At 41.5% G+C, this 13,240-nt stretch overlaps 1 protein-coding gene and 1 pseudogene across 20 annotated transcripts in view; one reads left to right on the top strand and one right to left on the bottom strand.

Annotated features, from left to right (window-relative positions):
- Positions 1 to 13,240, top strand: part of SLC25A21 (solute carrier family 25 member 21) — a 376,779-nt gene that overhangs the window by 148,420 nt on the left and 215,119 nt on the right. The gene's annotated exons all lie outside the window — the stretch shown is intronic.
- LOC119858133 lies at positions 10,768 to 10,876 on the bottom strand (annotated as a pseudogene).

The raw sequence follows: 13,240 nt of genomic DNA, 5'->3' as shown, positions 1-13,240 counted from the left end.
CTTGTGAAGTCAGGAGGACATCATTTATTGATGAGTGCAGTCTCAATTTAAAAAAAAAAAGTCTTAACTCAGACTGGAATATATCCAGGATACCATTGTAGTGGATTGTGCCAGTCAGAGACCCAGCAAGGGAACACATAAGGAAGTGAACCAGCTGGAACTGGTTGTGAGTAGGTAGTGTCTGACTTCTGAAAAGCTGCAGTGAAGCTCTATTTGTTGAACTGGTGTCTCTGTCTGAGCTGCCTCCTCATCTGGTCCCAAACTGAGAACATTACAGGCATGAATATCACTGGTGGCATTCAGATACACCTTTTTTCAATCGCACCATATGAAGAAGAGGCTGGAGACAAATTACATTGGGCTAGACTGTGATTTAACAATATATCCAGAGTAAAGAGTAGCACGTTGTTGTGCTGTCTCTGCAGCAGCCCTGTAGGGCTATTGTGGCTCAGGTGATCTCAATCTCCTTCCTGGTCTCCCTGCTGCTCCAGGAAGAGAGTAACTGTGCCAGATCTACACCTGGCATAGCCACATTGTCAGGCACTTTAAAAGATGAAGCCAAGGTAGCAATGAGGGACATAGCAGCTCTGCAAAGCTTGCTACTCCTCCCATTCCATTAGCCAGCACAAGGAAATAATTGAGAGTGTTATGTTCCCTATTCACTTGTGTTGCCACACAAGCCAAACCAGAATGTCTTATAGCAAGTATGAGGAAGAGATGTATTGCTAGATAGATGATTGTGAAATATGTTTATTATTTTAAAATTTTATGAGGTGATAAGATCAAAACAAGTGGTCAATCCACTCTGATGTTTCCACTGGGATTTACTACTCATCTTTTTATGTTGTCTGAAAAAAATTCTTACAAATGCACTTTTTCACGTGTGCCACTAAATGCCAATTCAGTGACATTTCAAAATCCTTTTTACTACATTGCATCACTTTGTATCTGTCTTCTTTAGTAGAAATCATTCGCTATCCCTTCACATGCTCTTCAGAATATTCTTGCATGTATTTTAATCAAGCAAATAGACAATCAATCTATCTAGTCTCGAGAATGTTCAGCACGCCTTTTGTTGTGGTATGTGATATGAGGCCAGTCTCCTCCAGAACAATTAGATACAGAGTGACCTTCTTATCCTCTTTCTGCAGCATCATAAAGGCATCCATCCATCTATGATTTTATAGTGTGTGAATCACCATAAAATCTAGGTGCATGCAATTATTGAATTCCAAAGAATTATAGAAGGTACCATATGAGCCAACCTGTTGCTGAAGTATTACTCATCTGTGGAGGAATGACATGACTCATGTTTGCATGCAGTGAGGAGGCACTTTTCTACTTTTCTTTATCTGCTTCAGATTTCACAAATTATTAAATGAAAGCAATTTTTAAAATGCAGCGAACAAATCAATTCCCCATCTATAATGACACAATACCATGTTTTTATTGTGCCAGAGGCAATGAACCCACGTAGAAAGAAAAATCAATGAATAAGTCTCTCTCAGGCCTTGTCATGCAGCTCCTTTAATACATTCTTTGTGGCGTTCAGAGTTTTCTAAACTGCACTCTGAGTGCCTTCCTGCCTACCATAGGTTGATGGGTGAGAAATCTGGCTTCCTCCTGCTGAGTAAGGAAAGGAAAAGACAACCAGTGAGTGGTAATACATATGTATACATTTGGAGGTTATGCCACTCAGTGGGGAGCCTGTCCCTGATCTAGTCTTAGACGTGCTTGAATTGTTCCTGTCCTGTTTCTCCTCCTCTCTTGGCTCTCCTTTGCTGCCTTACAGGGTGCAGATGTTTCTCCCATGCTATTTCATGGTTATTTTTCAAGTGGCTTCTTTGTAGAAGGATGAGAGCCCTCACATTGGAACATCTGCTCTAACAATTTTTCTAAGCAAACAGCAGATGGCATTGCTGCTGTCCTTTTGATCTAGAAAGAAAAATCCCATACCAGTGGTTTTGGTTTAAGTTTCAGACTGCTTGGCAATGGTGTGTGTGAGCATGTGCCTCCCTCTCTTCCCTCAACAGTAGCACTACATGCAGATGTTTTCTTTGTGACTTTCTTGTTTAGCCTGTTTCCCTCTGTGACTCTCACTCATACTGGGTGCCTTGAACTTTGTTTTCTTCTAAGTCTCTCCCTCCTGGGACTTTGTAACAAATGCCATATCATTATCATCAGATTCAATAATTTTCTCTTTGGTGTTGGTGTGTATTTGTAATGAAACAGGACAGGTGTACCTGGCTTGGGCTTCCACCATTGTTATGATTCACCCTCTGTACATAGTGAACTGAAATACATAGACATCTTTCCTATTTACTTTCCCTTCTTAAAAAAGAGAAAGGAAACTTTCTTTTTGTTAGCACAATTAGTTTACTTCTAAGTAAAGTTATGTATAGTTAATTAAACTTTTACCTTCAGATCTCAGTACTAAAATGTCTGTGAAATTTGCAAGCTTCCTTCAATATGTAGCCTCTGTTGTTATTTTTGTCATATTTTCTATAACACTAATTTAATTAAAAAGAAAAGGAGTACTTGTGGCACCTTAGAGACTAACAAATTTATTTGAGCATAAGCTTTCGTGAGCTACAGCTCACTTCATCGGATGCATCCGATGAAGTGAGCTGTAGCTCATGAAAGCTTATGCTCAAATAAATATGTTAGTCTCTAAGGTGCCACAAGTACTCCTTTTCTTTTTGCGAATACAGACTAACACGGCTGCTACTCTGAAACCTGTCACTAATTTAATTTTTATCCACTGTGCAGCACTTGATTTTTACTGACTCTGCAATGAAAGTATTCATAATGCTCTCTTAAATACCTCTAGTAGAAGTTTGTTGTACACAGGGTCTATTTATGGGGTCCTGTTATTGTTTTATTGTGAGAAATTGAATTTCTATACAAAAATACTCTGTGTAATTTCCTGTAAGAATAAGATAGGATTCTAGTGCAAGGAAACTGCAGTAGGATTTCTATGTGAGATGGGTAAGACCGAAACAAGAACAGTCTTGCAGGCAATATGTCGTCAGCACAGTGTAAGAGTTAGGAATATCATGTCCATTAGCAATCCTGAGAGCTTAAGGTAGAGCTTGTGAGCATCAGCCCCTTTAGGTTTCCAAGGCTGTAACTGAGAGTAGAGTATAGCCCATTTTATCATGTTTCTAATTTGCACCATGTTGTACTTAATCATTTAGTAGCCAGCATAGGAACAGGAAGAATCACAGACTGAAAATTCTGATGCAATTTAAAAGGACCTATTTTCTTCTGCCTTCTTTTCACCAAACTTAAGTGTGCCTCTCCCTGGAGCGCCCACCTCTTCCAGTTGTTGATGGGGCATAAGTTTCATTTCTTTATTAAATAAAGTGTAGAAATTCTCTTTTGTGAATAAAGATTTTGTCCACAATTCATATCTTCAGAGACATTTTCTTTGTTTAATCATGAGGTCACATTATAGTAAGTGCTAAATTCAATGCTGACGTAAGTAGGCTAGCTTGTTGCTGTTCTATAACTTTAATAGTAATTTAAAAATTAAGGAATTTATTTTTTATTCTTTGAAGCACTGGATTAAACCAATTTTTACATGAAAGTATTTATAATGCTGCATTCATTTTTATCACTGGCAAAATGGATAACACATTGGCCTTGAACTTATGTGTTTTTTCTGTGGGTTGACATTAACTTGACATCATAATTGAAACCAAGTTTAGTCTTTTGATAAAGATTAATAAATAGAAAGCTTGTTTGTTTTCTACCCACAATTGCAAATGATTTTGGTGCTTTTTCATTCTCCATGAGTTGGCAGCTTTTAGGTTTGTTGGTTGAAGGTCTTTCATATTGTGGTAATTATAGATATACATGAAACAGAGACTGATCATTCGCATTGTATCTAATTGATTACTAAACAGAGGTGAAAAACAAACACTGATATCAAACAAAGATGCCATTTTATCTTTGTCACAAAATTTTTGGAAAATCAACACAGGATGTCTAAAAGGCAATTTCTGATTTGCCTACAATTAGCTACATACATGAGTTAGTTTGCTGCTATTTGAACCAGCTCCATATAAGTAAAATTAATAGATTTAAGGGTCAGTTTAAAATTTATTTATAACCTGTTCTCAGATTTCCTTCATAGTTCTTGCATCTGAGGTCCTTCCCATTTTATAAGAAAATAATGGCTTCCAAGTTTCCTCAAGAGTAGATCATTGTAGTATATCAGGAACAAAATTATCCTTTCCGAAGGACTAATTTTCAGCATGTTCTGAAAATTCTTTGTTTTTCATCATGAGGAAGGATGATGTAGTTACTGTGCCTACAGAAAGGCATGGCCTTCAAAATGTGCTGAGAGTGGAGGTACTGCCAATGCCACCTCCAGGGGGCTGGCACCAAAGCGGTCCTGCTGGCTGTGTAGTACAGGTCAGGTTCCTTTGTAATTGTCATAGGTTGTTATTATTATTAAGTATTACTTGTTTCATGTCAGTGTCCAGAGGCTCCAGTCAGGATCATAGACCCCCTTTGTACAAACACACAAGAAGGCATTGTTCCTGTCCCAAATTGTTTACTCTTTAGTTTAAATAGATTGGACCCCTTGCTGCAAAATGTTGTCCAACATAAGGACTAGAGCTGGAGGAGTGTGTGGGCCTAGAGGCATGAAATGGATCAGCATTATCAGCATTATATGGTAAATTGCAGGCAATTCAGAGGTAGATGTTGCTTCTGAGAGCACTTCCACCCTGCCTGTGATCCCTCGAAATTCATGGCACCTTCCACTCAAAGTACACGCAGAGGAAATTCTGCAGATTCCCAGAGGTAATACTACTGCTACTTTACCTCATCTTTACTCTCCACCTCCACCATGTGCCAAGTCATTTTGTCTAGTATTTGCATAGATTTCCTGCACAGGGACATTGACAGGATGATTCAGCCTAGAATAACTTGTGTAATTTGTCTGGGTCAGTTACCAGTGATACTTATTTTTATCAGAATTTTCCTTAACTTTAGTGCATATTGAAGATATTACTGCTCTGTTTTGGGTCAACCCACTGCTTTCCCAAGATATTGTGTATCCACAGGGTTTTTCCACTTGCCTTTTATATAAATTCTTTTAAAGCTGAAAATTAGGCTTTTCTTTGAAAAATCTTGTAAAATCATCTTTACAAAGTTTAATGGGTAGTTTCGCATTGCCAGGTTTTCAGGGCCATTGACAAAATGTGTACTTTTTATACACTGGAATAAAGGAACTTTATGGGGCATAAATCTACCATTCGTAAATTCTTCCAGTTCTTTTTTGTTGTTGTTCTGTCCTTTTAATTTCTTCAGTTCATTCAACCCTCTTCCAGAAGAAAAGATGGATGAAGAAAATTTCACGTTTTATTTATTTAGAACTAGATTTTATCTTTACAGCGTGCACTGCATAGATGACAGCCGAAAGTTGCACTGCCTCAGGAACAGACAAGGCAATGAACTATGATTCTGAGTCACAGTTTGTTTCCACATCTTCGCCCTTGTTCAAGGAAGAAATGAACTGCTACTTGTCTATATTGGTAGCAGTTTGCTTCCTTCTCTCCACCAGTCCCACTATGTTGGCTGGTGTGTAATGGGGTGGAATCCATTCCCTGCCTACTTGTGAGGGATGGGGAGTGCTGATTCTGTAGTGGCTATTCTACACAAGGTGTGACCCAACATGTGGGTAGCCCATATAGGCTGGTAGGGTGACACTTGACATCTCCTTACTCCGTTGTGTGAGTGTGAAGGGCAAATGATGATCTTGCCCTAAGTGTGCTGATCTTATACTCTTGGTGTTCTGTGCAATTAAAAATAGAAATATTCAGTACAAACCCCTTAACCATTAGCATTAATTGAGTTGTCAAAATTTCAACATTAGCATAAGCCTGCCAAACAATTACAATGGTCTAGATTCTGCATCCTTACACTAAAAAGTACTTTATTCTGTGATTAGTCCAAAATAAAATGAATAATATAGATTCAATCACAGTAAAACTCAAATATTATTCAAGTATGGAGACTGCGAGTGGGAAAAATTGCAAAATTCTGGTCAGCAAAGCACATCAGAAACAAGTGCATATATTCATAAAAATCCCCAATTCTTACATTTCATTAAGAATTCGGCCATTAGAACTTCATAATTACTCACAATTAACAAATTAGTATATATACATTGATAGAAAATAGCAAGTATGTAATGGCTTGTTTACACTAGAAGGAAGCTGTGTGGTGTGTTGTGATATGTAGAACATTTGTCAGGTTTAGTAGATTAAGATAGAGTTAAGGTGAAGAGTACAGATCTATATCTTGAGTTAAAAACATTACAGGGGTGTGGTAATTATCCTAAAAACAAACATTACAAACCCAGGATATTCAGAGTTAAGGTTCTATTTGAAAGAAATTCAAACATGATAAAATGAGCAACTACACAGTTATGTCACCCAAGCATCTTTAATGCTGGCCTGTAACATTTGAAAGATGGGTGAGACCATAGCATGTTTATATTAAGAAGGGGAAGGAGGAAGCATGTATGAATGGCGTCAAGGGAGATCATGAGGTGGGACAAGGATTAGGTCACTGGGACAGATAGAGGCTTGGAAGAGGAAAGGAGACAAGAAACATTGGTATCTATGACAGAGAGAAATAGGATATAGTGGGGGTGCCATATTGGATCTTGTCAATCTTTTTCACACAGTCAAGATTGGGGAGGGGATATAAGGAGTGAGTCAAAGGGAGTGAATACAGGTAGCCAGAAGTGAGGGCAAAAGAGTCAGAAAGAATGAAAAGTACAGGAATTCTGCTTGACCAGGAAGAAGGAATTGAATTAGTATTGTGAGGCTTAATTAACTGATGTTTTAAAGCACTTTTATGATGCTTTGCATCTGAAGTTCTTAAAGTATTATTGCACTTCAATAATTTATTTCTTCAGTTTGGTGCATGCCCTTGATTTCAATTCTATGTTAACTTTTACGATGGATGGGAAGGGACAGAAGCCTCTGATTCCTGTATTACTGTATGCATTTTACATTTTCTAACAGTGAAAATGTGTACAATGGAATATCATCCTTTACTTTAAAGTCTCTTATTGAGCTCTGTCTCTCAGAGAGTGAATTCACTCTATTGGTAGATGTAATGGCATCACGTCTCTCTGTTGGTGCTATATGGAAAAGACAACATCACTGAAAGCTTTAAATTTTCATGTTGTTGGGGCTCCTTAGTTTTGTCAGGTGCTCTGACTTGGACCTAACACTGAGTTGTAGCTTGGGAGACAAAACAGTTGGAGAACTTGAAGAAAGGCTCTAAGGGTCAGTGAAATTTACTATGGGCAGCTGTGGCTTCAAAGCAACTCTCTGTGCAGAAGCCTATTAAGAAGTAGTAGGTTACTGTCCTGCAGTTTCCCCAGCATGATGGATGACATTCTGAAAAGTGAAAGGACTTCCTGTGCCAGGGAGGTTTTCCTTATGGTATGCTGTGAGTTCTTCTCTACCCAGTTTGGTTTCAAAATATTGGTTACCCTTTGCCTGATTAATATTCTGACTTAAAAACAAAAAAAGTAGCTTCAGGTTTTATTATACCAAAACAGACAATGTGTGATTTTTCATTGTGGTTTATGATAGGAATGTTAAATTAGTAATTTATTCCTTGTCCTAATAGTATTCTAAATAAGCCATTTACAATTCAAGAGCAGCAATTACTTTTAACTAGGAACTGGTCCAAGGTCAGATCTCTATTTGAACTTTTCTGAAGTTTTCATGTATTTGGATACAGAATTTTAATTTGGCTCATTAAAATGGTGAAGGACACAGCCGTAAAGTGTGGATCCAGATCCGAGTTTCACCAATATTCAGTCAGTGTCTGAATCTGGGCCCATGTCTACTTTAAACCTATTGTACAACACCCTGGAAATTCAACATTATGGTTAAACTTAAAAGAAATTCAAACATGTTAAGGTCAGATTTATGATTAGCGCATAGTAGAGTTTGTAGTTCCTAATTAAATTAAACTGATTAGAAAGAATACATTACATTTTTTCCATTTTTCCTCTCTCAGTCTTAAGAACATAAGAATGGCCATATTGGGTCAGACGAATGGTCCATCTAGCCCAGGATCCTGTCTTCTGACAATAGCCAATGCCAGATGCTTCAGAGGAAATGAACTAGCCAGGATGGACAGGTGTCCCTAGCCCAGGGGTGGGCAAACTTTTTGGCCTGAGGGCCACATCTGGGTGGGAAAATTGAATGCAGGGCCATGAATGTAGGAATGGGGCAGGAGGTTGGGGTGCAGGAGGGAGTGTGGGATGTGGGAGGGGGTGCGGTATGTAGGAAGGGGCTCAGCGTAGGGGATTGGGGTGTAGGAGGGAGTGTGGAGTGCGGCAGGAGGCTCAGGGCAGGGGGTTGGGGTGTGGCAAGGGGTTGGGTGCGGGGTGCAGGAAGGGATCGGGCTCTGGCCTCGTGCTGCTTACCTGGAACAGGTCCAGGATGGCAGTGTCACGCAGCAGGGCTAAGACAGGCTCCGTGCCTGCCTGCCCTGGCACCGCACCATGCTGCTCCCGGAAGTGGCCAACACCATGTCCCTGCGGCCCCTGGGGGAGGGGGAGTAGAGGGCTCCACATGCTGCCCTCCCCTGCAGGTACCTCCCCCAAAGCTCCCATTGTCCATGGTTCCCCATTCCTGGCCAATGGGAGCTGTGGGAGGTGGTGCCTAGAGGCGAGGGCAGCATATGGAGCCCTCTGCCCCTCCTCCCCCAAGGGCCGCAGGGACTTGGTGCCAGCCACTTCCAGTAGCAGCACAGCGCCCACAGCGCCCCGGGTGGTGACAATCCCGCAGGCCTGATCCAAAGCCCAGATGGGCCAGATCCAGCCCGAGGGCTGTAGTTTGCCCACCCCTGCCCTAGTCTCTGTTTGCCAGAAGCTGGGAATGGATCACTTGGTGATTACCTGTTCTGTTCATTCCTTCGGAAGCACCTGGCATTGGCCACTGTCAGAAAACAAGATACTGGATTAGATGGACCTTTGTTCCGACACAGTATGGCCATTCTTATATTCTTATGTAACAGAACAGACCAATTATCAAGTGATCCATCCTGTCATCCAGTCTCAGCTTCTGGTATTTAGAGGCTTAGAACACCCAGAGCATGGGGTTGCATCCCTAACCATTTTAGCTAATAGCCATTGATGGCCCTATCCTCCATGAATTTATTTAATTCAGTTTTGAATCCAGTTTTACTTTTGGCCTTCACAACATCCTCTGGCAATGAGCTCCAAAAATTGTCTGAGAGTGTGTGAAGAAGTACTTCCTTATGTTTGTTTTAAACCTGCTGCCTATTTATTTAATTGGGTAACTCCTGGTTCTTGTGTTATGTGAAGGGGTAAATAACATTTCCCTATTCACTTTCTCTACAACATTCATAATTTTAGAGACCTCTATCATATCCCCCCTTAGTTGTCTCTTTTCCAAATTGAATAGCCCCAGTCTTTTTAATCTCTCCTCATATGAAAGTATTCCATATCCCTAATAATTTTTGCTGCCCTTCTCTGTATCTCTTCTAATTCTAATACATCTTTTTTGAGATGGGACGAGCAAAACTGCACATGGTATTCAAGGCATGGGCACACTATGGATTTATATAATGGCATTATGTTATTTTCTGTCTGATTATCTATCCTTTTCCTATTGGTTCCTATGATGGGGTTCGACTGACCACTGTGGCGCCTCCTGCTGGCAGACCTGGGAATTAGCTTAGTTTGCCAGTGCACCCTCTTCTGGTGATGTCTTGCCGTGTCACATCTGCTTCAGGAAGCATGTTGTCCCAAAGAACACAGAGTACTCTTCAGGACACAGCCCTCCAGCTGTGTCACACTCTGTTCTCCCCCCTTCAGCGGGAACTGTAGTCCACTGTCCAGCCACTTCCTCGGTGGTGAGTGGGGGTGGTGGGGGGACCTGGGCTTGCACACTACTCCAGGTCCCGGCCCAGGGACCCTGTAGATGGCAGCCATGTGCTGCGTCTCCTCTAACCCCACAGTCTACATCCCAGCACCTTCTCCACCCTTGTCTCAGGGCCCCAGCATGTCAGCAGTCGGCTGAGAGCTCACTCTCACACCCCTGATCCTGTCCAGCACTGCTCTGTCGAAGGTGCTAGTTGCCCTCTACCTGCAAGGACCTAGCCAGTCCTTCTCCCTCTCCGAGCTGCAGGAAGTGACTGACCTGTTCTGCCCTGCAGCTTGTCTTATATGGGCCTGCCTGGCCCTGATTGGCTGCTCCTCATAGCCCTCTTGAATTGGCTGTGTCCTGCACAGCCTCCCTAGGGTCTTCACCAATTGGCTGCCTGTTGCACAGCTTCCCTAGGGTTATGTTAACCCTTTATGGACCAGTGTGGGACAGATGCCCCATCACAGTTCCTAACATTCTGTTCACATTTTTGACTGCCACTGCACATTGAGCAGATGTTTTCAGAGAACTATCTACAGTTACTCCGAGATCTCCTCCTTCTTGAAAGGTAACAGCTAATTTAGACCGCATCATTTTGTATGTATAGTTGGGATTATGTTTTCCAATGTACATTACTTTGCATTCATCAACATTGAATTTCATCTCCCATTTTGTTGCCCAGTCATCCGGTTTTGTGAAATCCCTTTGTAATTCTTTACAGTCAGCTTTGGACTTAACTATCTTGAGGAATTTTGTATCATCTGCAAATTCTGTCACCGCACTGTTTATCCCTTTTTCCAGATCATTTATGAATATGTTGAACAGGACTTGTCCCACTATAGATCCCTCATTTGGGGAAATCGCAGGGGTCAGCACACCTGCAGTGCAATGGATGAACCTCACCCTGGGAAAATCACCTTCATGATCATGGTATCCCTGGGAGGCACCACTATTTACCTCTCTTCATTCTGAAAACTGACCATTTAATCCTACCCTTTGTTTCCTATCTTTTAACCAATTACTTATCCATGAGAGGATCCTATCTTTTAACCAGTTACTTATCCTCTTACCCCATGACTGCTTACTTTGCTTAAGAGCCTTTAGTGAGGGACCTTGTCAAAGGCTTTCTGAAAGTCCAAGTACACTATATCTCCTGGATCACCCTTGTCCACATATTTACTGACCCTCTCAAACAATTCTTATAGTTTGGTGAGGCATAATTTCCCTTTAGAAAAGCTATGTTGATTCTTCCCCCAACAAATCATGTTTATTTATGTGATTGATAATTTTGTTCTTTACTATAGTTTCAAGCAATTGGTCTGATACTGAAGTTAGGCTTGTCGGCCTGTAATCACAGGATCAGCTCTGGAGCCTTTTTTTAAAAAATTGGTGTCACATCAGCTATCCTCCAGTCATCTAGTACAGAGGCTGATTTAAGCAACAGGTTACATACCACTGTTAGTAATTCTACAGTTTCATATTTGAGTTCCTTCGGAACACTTGAATGAATACCATCTGGTCCTGGTTACTTATTACTGTTTAATTTATCAAGTTGTTCCAAAACCACCTCTGTTGACACCTCAATCAGGGACAGTTCTTTGTACTTGTCATCTAAAAAGAATGCCTCAGTTCTGGGAATCTCCTTCACATCCTCTGCAGTGAAGACTGATGCAAAGTATTCATTTAGCTTCTACGCAATGGCTTTGTCTTTCTATAGTCACCGCCCTGTACTTTAAATTGTTGTCCAGCTGGCCAGGAGAAGAGGGCAATGCTTTCTGGTTTGGGGGAGGAGGGGAGACGTAAAACTGCTGGAAAAGCAGTCAGCATGGTGGATGACTCACAAACCTAGGAATGAGGGGTTTTAAAAGGTCATCCTAGGACTGGACCCTTCCCTCATCACTTGAAACACGCTAGGCAGCACCTACCCTCCCTCCCTATTTAGGTCAGAAATATGCCAGGTGTTTAGCTATATCTGCTGTGGGCATTATGCTAGCCGCCCTGTTAAGGGGGGCTGGGAAGGAATTTTTCCCTTACCACCATATTGGCCAGGTGCAGTGGGGGGGGGTTCACCTTCCTCGCAACAGGTTCAGGTGGGCTCTGTTCATGCACAGCATGATGGACAGTAGGCCATATGTCGCAACTCTTTATTTAAGTGTATAGTGGATGTTCAGTGCAGGTACTCCATAAATTAAGACACAAAAGAAGGGGAAAATGGCTTGGAAAAGGCATTAAGGAGAGGTCATTGATAAGTGAGCAAGCTGGGGACAGCTGGAGACTCCTCTGATTGCTACAGCAGGGAGCCAACCCCCAATCATTATAGTCCACCTTAACCCTTCCTACGAGCAGGGGTGATCAGTAAGGTCCTGGCAAGGGAATTGCTGGAGGGACCTGGATGAAAAGGGGGGGAGCTCGTGAAAGCTCCCCCCAGAATTGGAAGCCCCCCCTCCTCCCAGAAGTTCCTGGCAGTGGATCTGCTGGAGGGACATGAACAGAAAGGTGGGTTGGTGGTGGAGGAGGCTGAAAAAAGTACTCACCCTCCCGGTGAATTGTGGGAGTTTTCACCCACACTGCACATTTTATCTGCAAGGTTAGTCCCAAATATCTAATAAAGTTGCAGCCTGATTAAACCAATATCTCATGTCTCCTGTCATTCTTTCAGCATAGCCAGACAATACTCCTTTAGCACCTTGATCATCCAGTGGCCACACTGATTGCTTGGCAGGCTTCTTGCTTCTGATGCACTTACAATTTTTTTTCCCTGTTAGTTTTTGTGTCTTTTGCTAGTTGGTCTTCAAATTCTTTTTTGGCTTGCCTAATTATACTTTTACACTTGACTTGCCAGAGTTTATGCTCCTTTCTTTTATGCTCCTTTTAGTTTCCTCACTAGGATTTGACTTGCAATTTTTAAAGGATGCCATTGTGCCTCTAACCATTTCTGTTGTTTAGCTAGAGTGGCACTTATTTGGTCCCCTTACTTTGTTTTTTAATTTGGAGTATACAGTTAATTTGAGCCTCTGTTACATTGTTTTTCAAAACTTTCCATGAAGCTTGCAGGCATATCACTCTTGTGACAGCACCTTTTAATATCCATTTAACTCGCTTTCTCATTTTTGTGTAGTTAAATGCTACAGTGGTGGGCTTCCTTGGTATTTTCCCTCTCACAAGGATGTTAAATTTAATTACATTATGGTTGCTATTACTGACTGATTCAGGAACAGTCACCTCTTGGATCAAATCCTGTGCTCCACTTAGGAATAAATGAAGAATTGCTTCTCCCCTGGTGAGTTCCAGTACTAGCTGCTCCA

The sequence above is a fragment of the Dermochelys coriacea genome, chromosome 6 (assembly GCF_009764565.3).
Source record: "Dermochelys coriacea isolate rDerCor1 chromosome 6, rDerCor1.pri.v4, whole genome shotgun sequence".
In the NCBI taxonomy this organism is placed as follows: domain Eukaryota; kingdom Metazoa; phylum Chordata; order Testudines; family Dermochelyidae; genus Dermochelys; species Dermochelys coriacea.
This window is presented reverse-complemented; position numbering and strand designations above follow the sequence as displayed.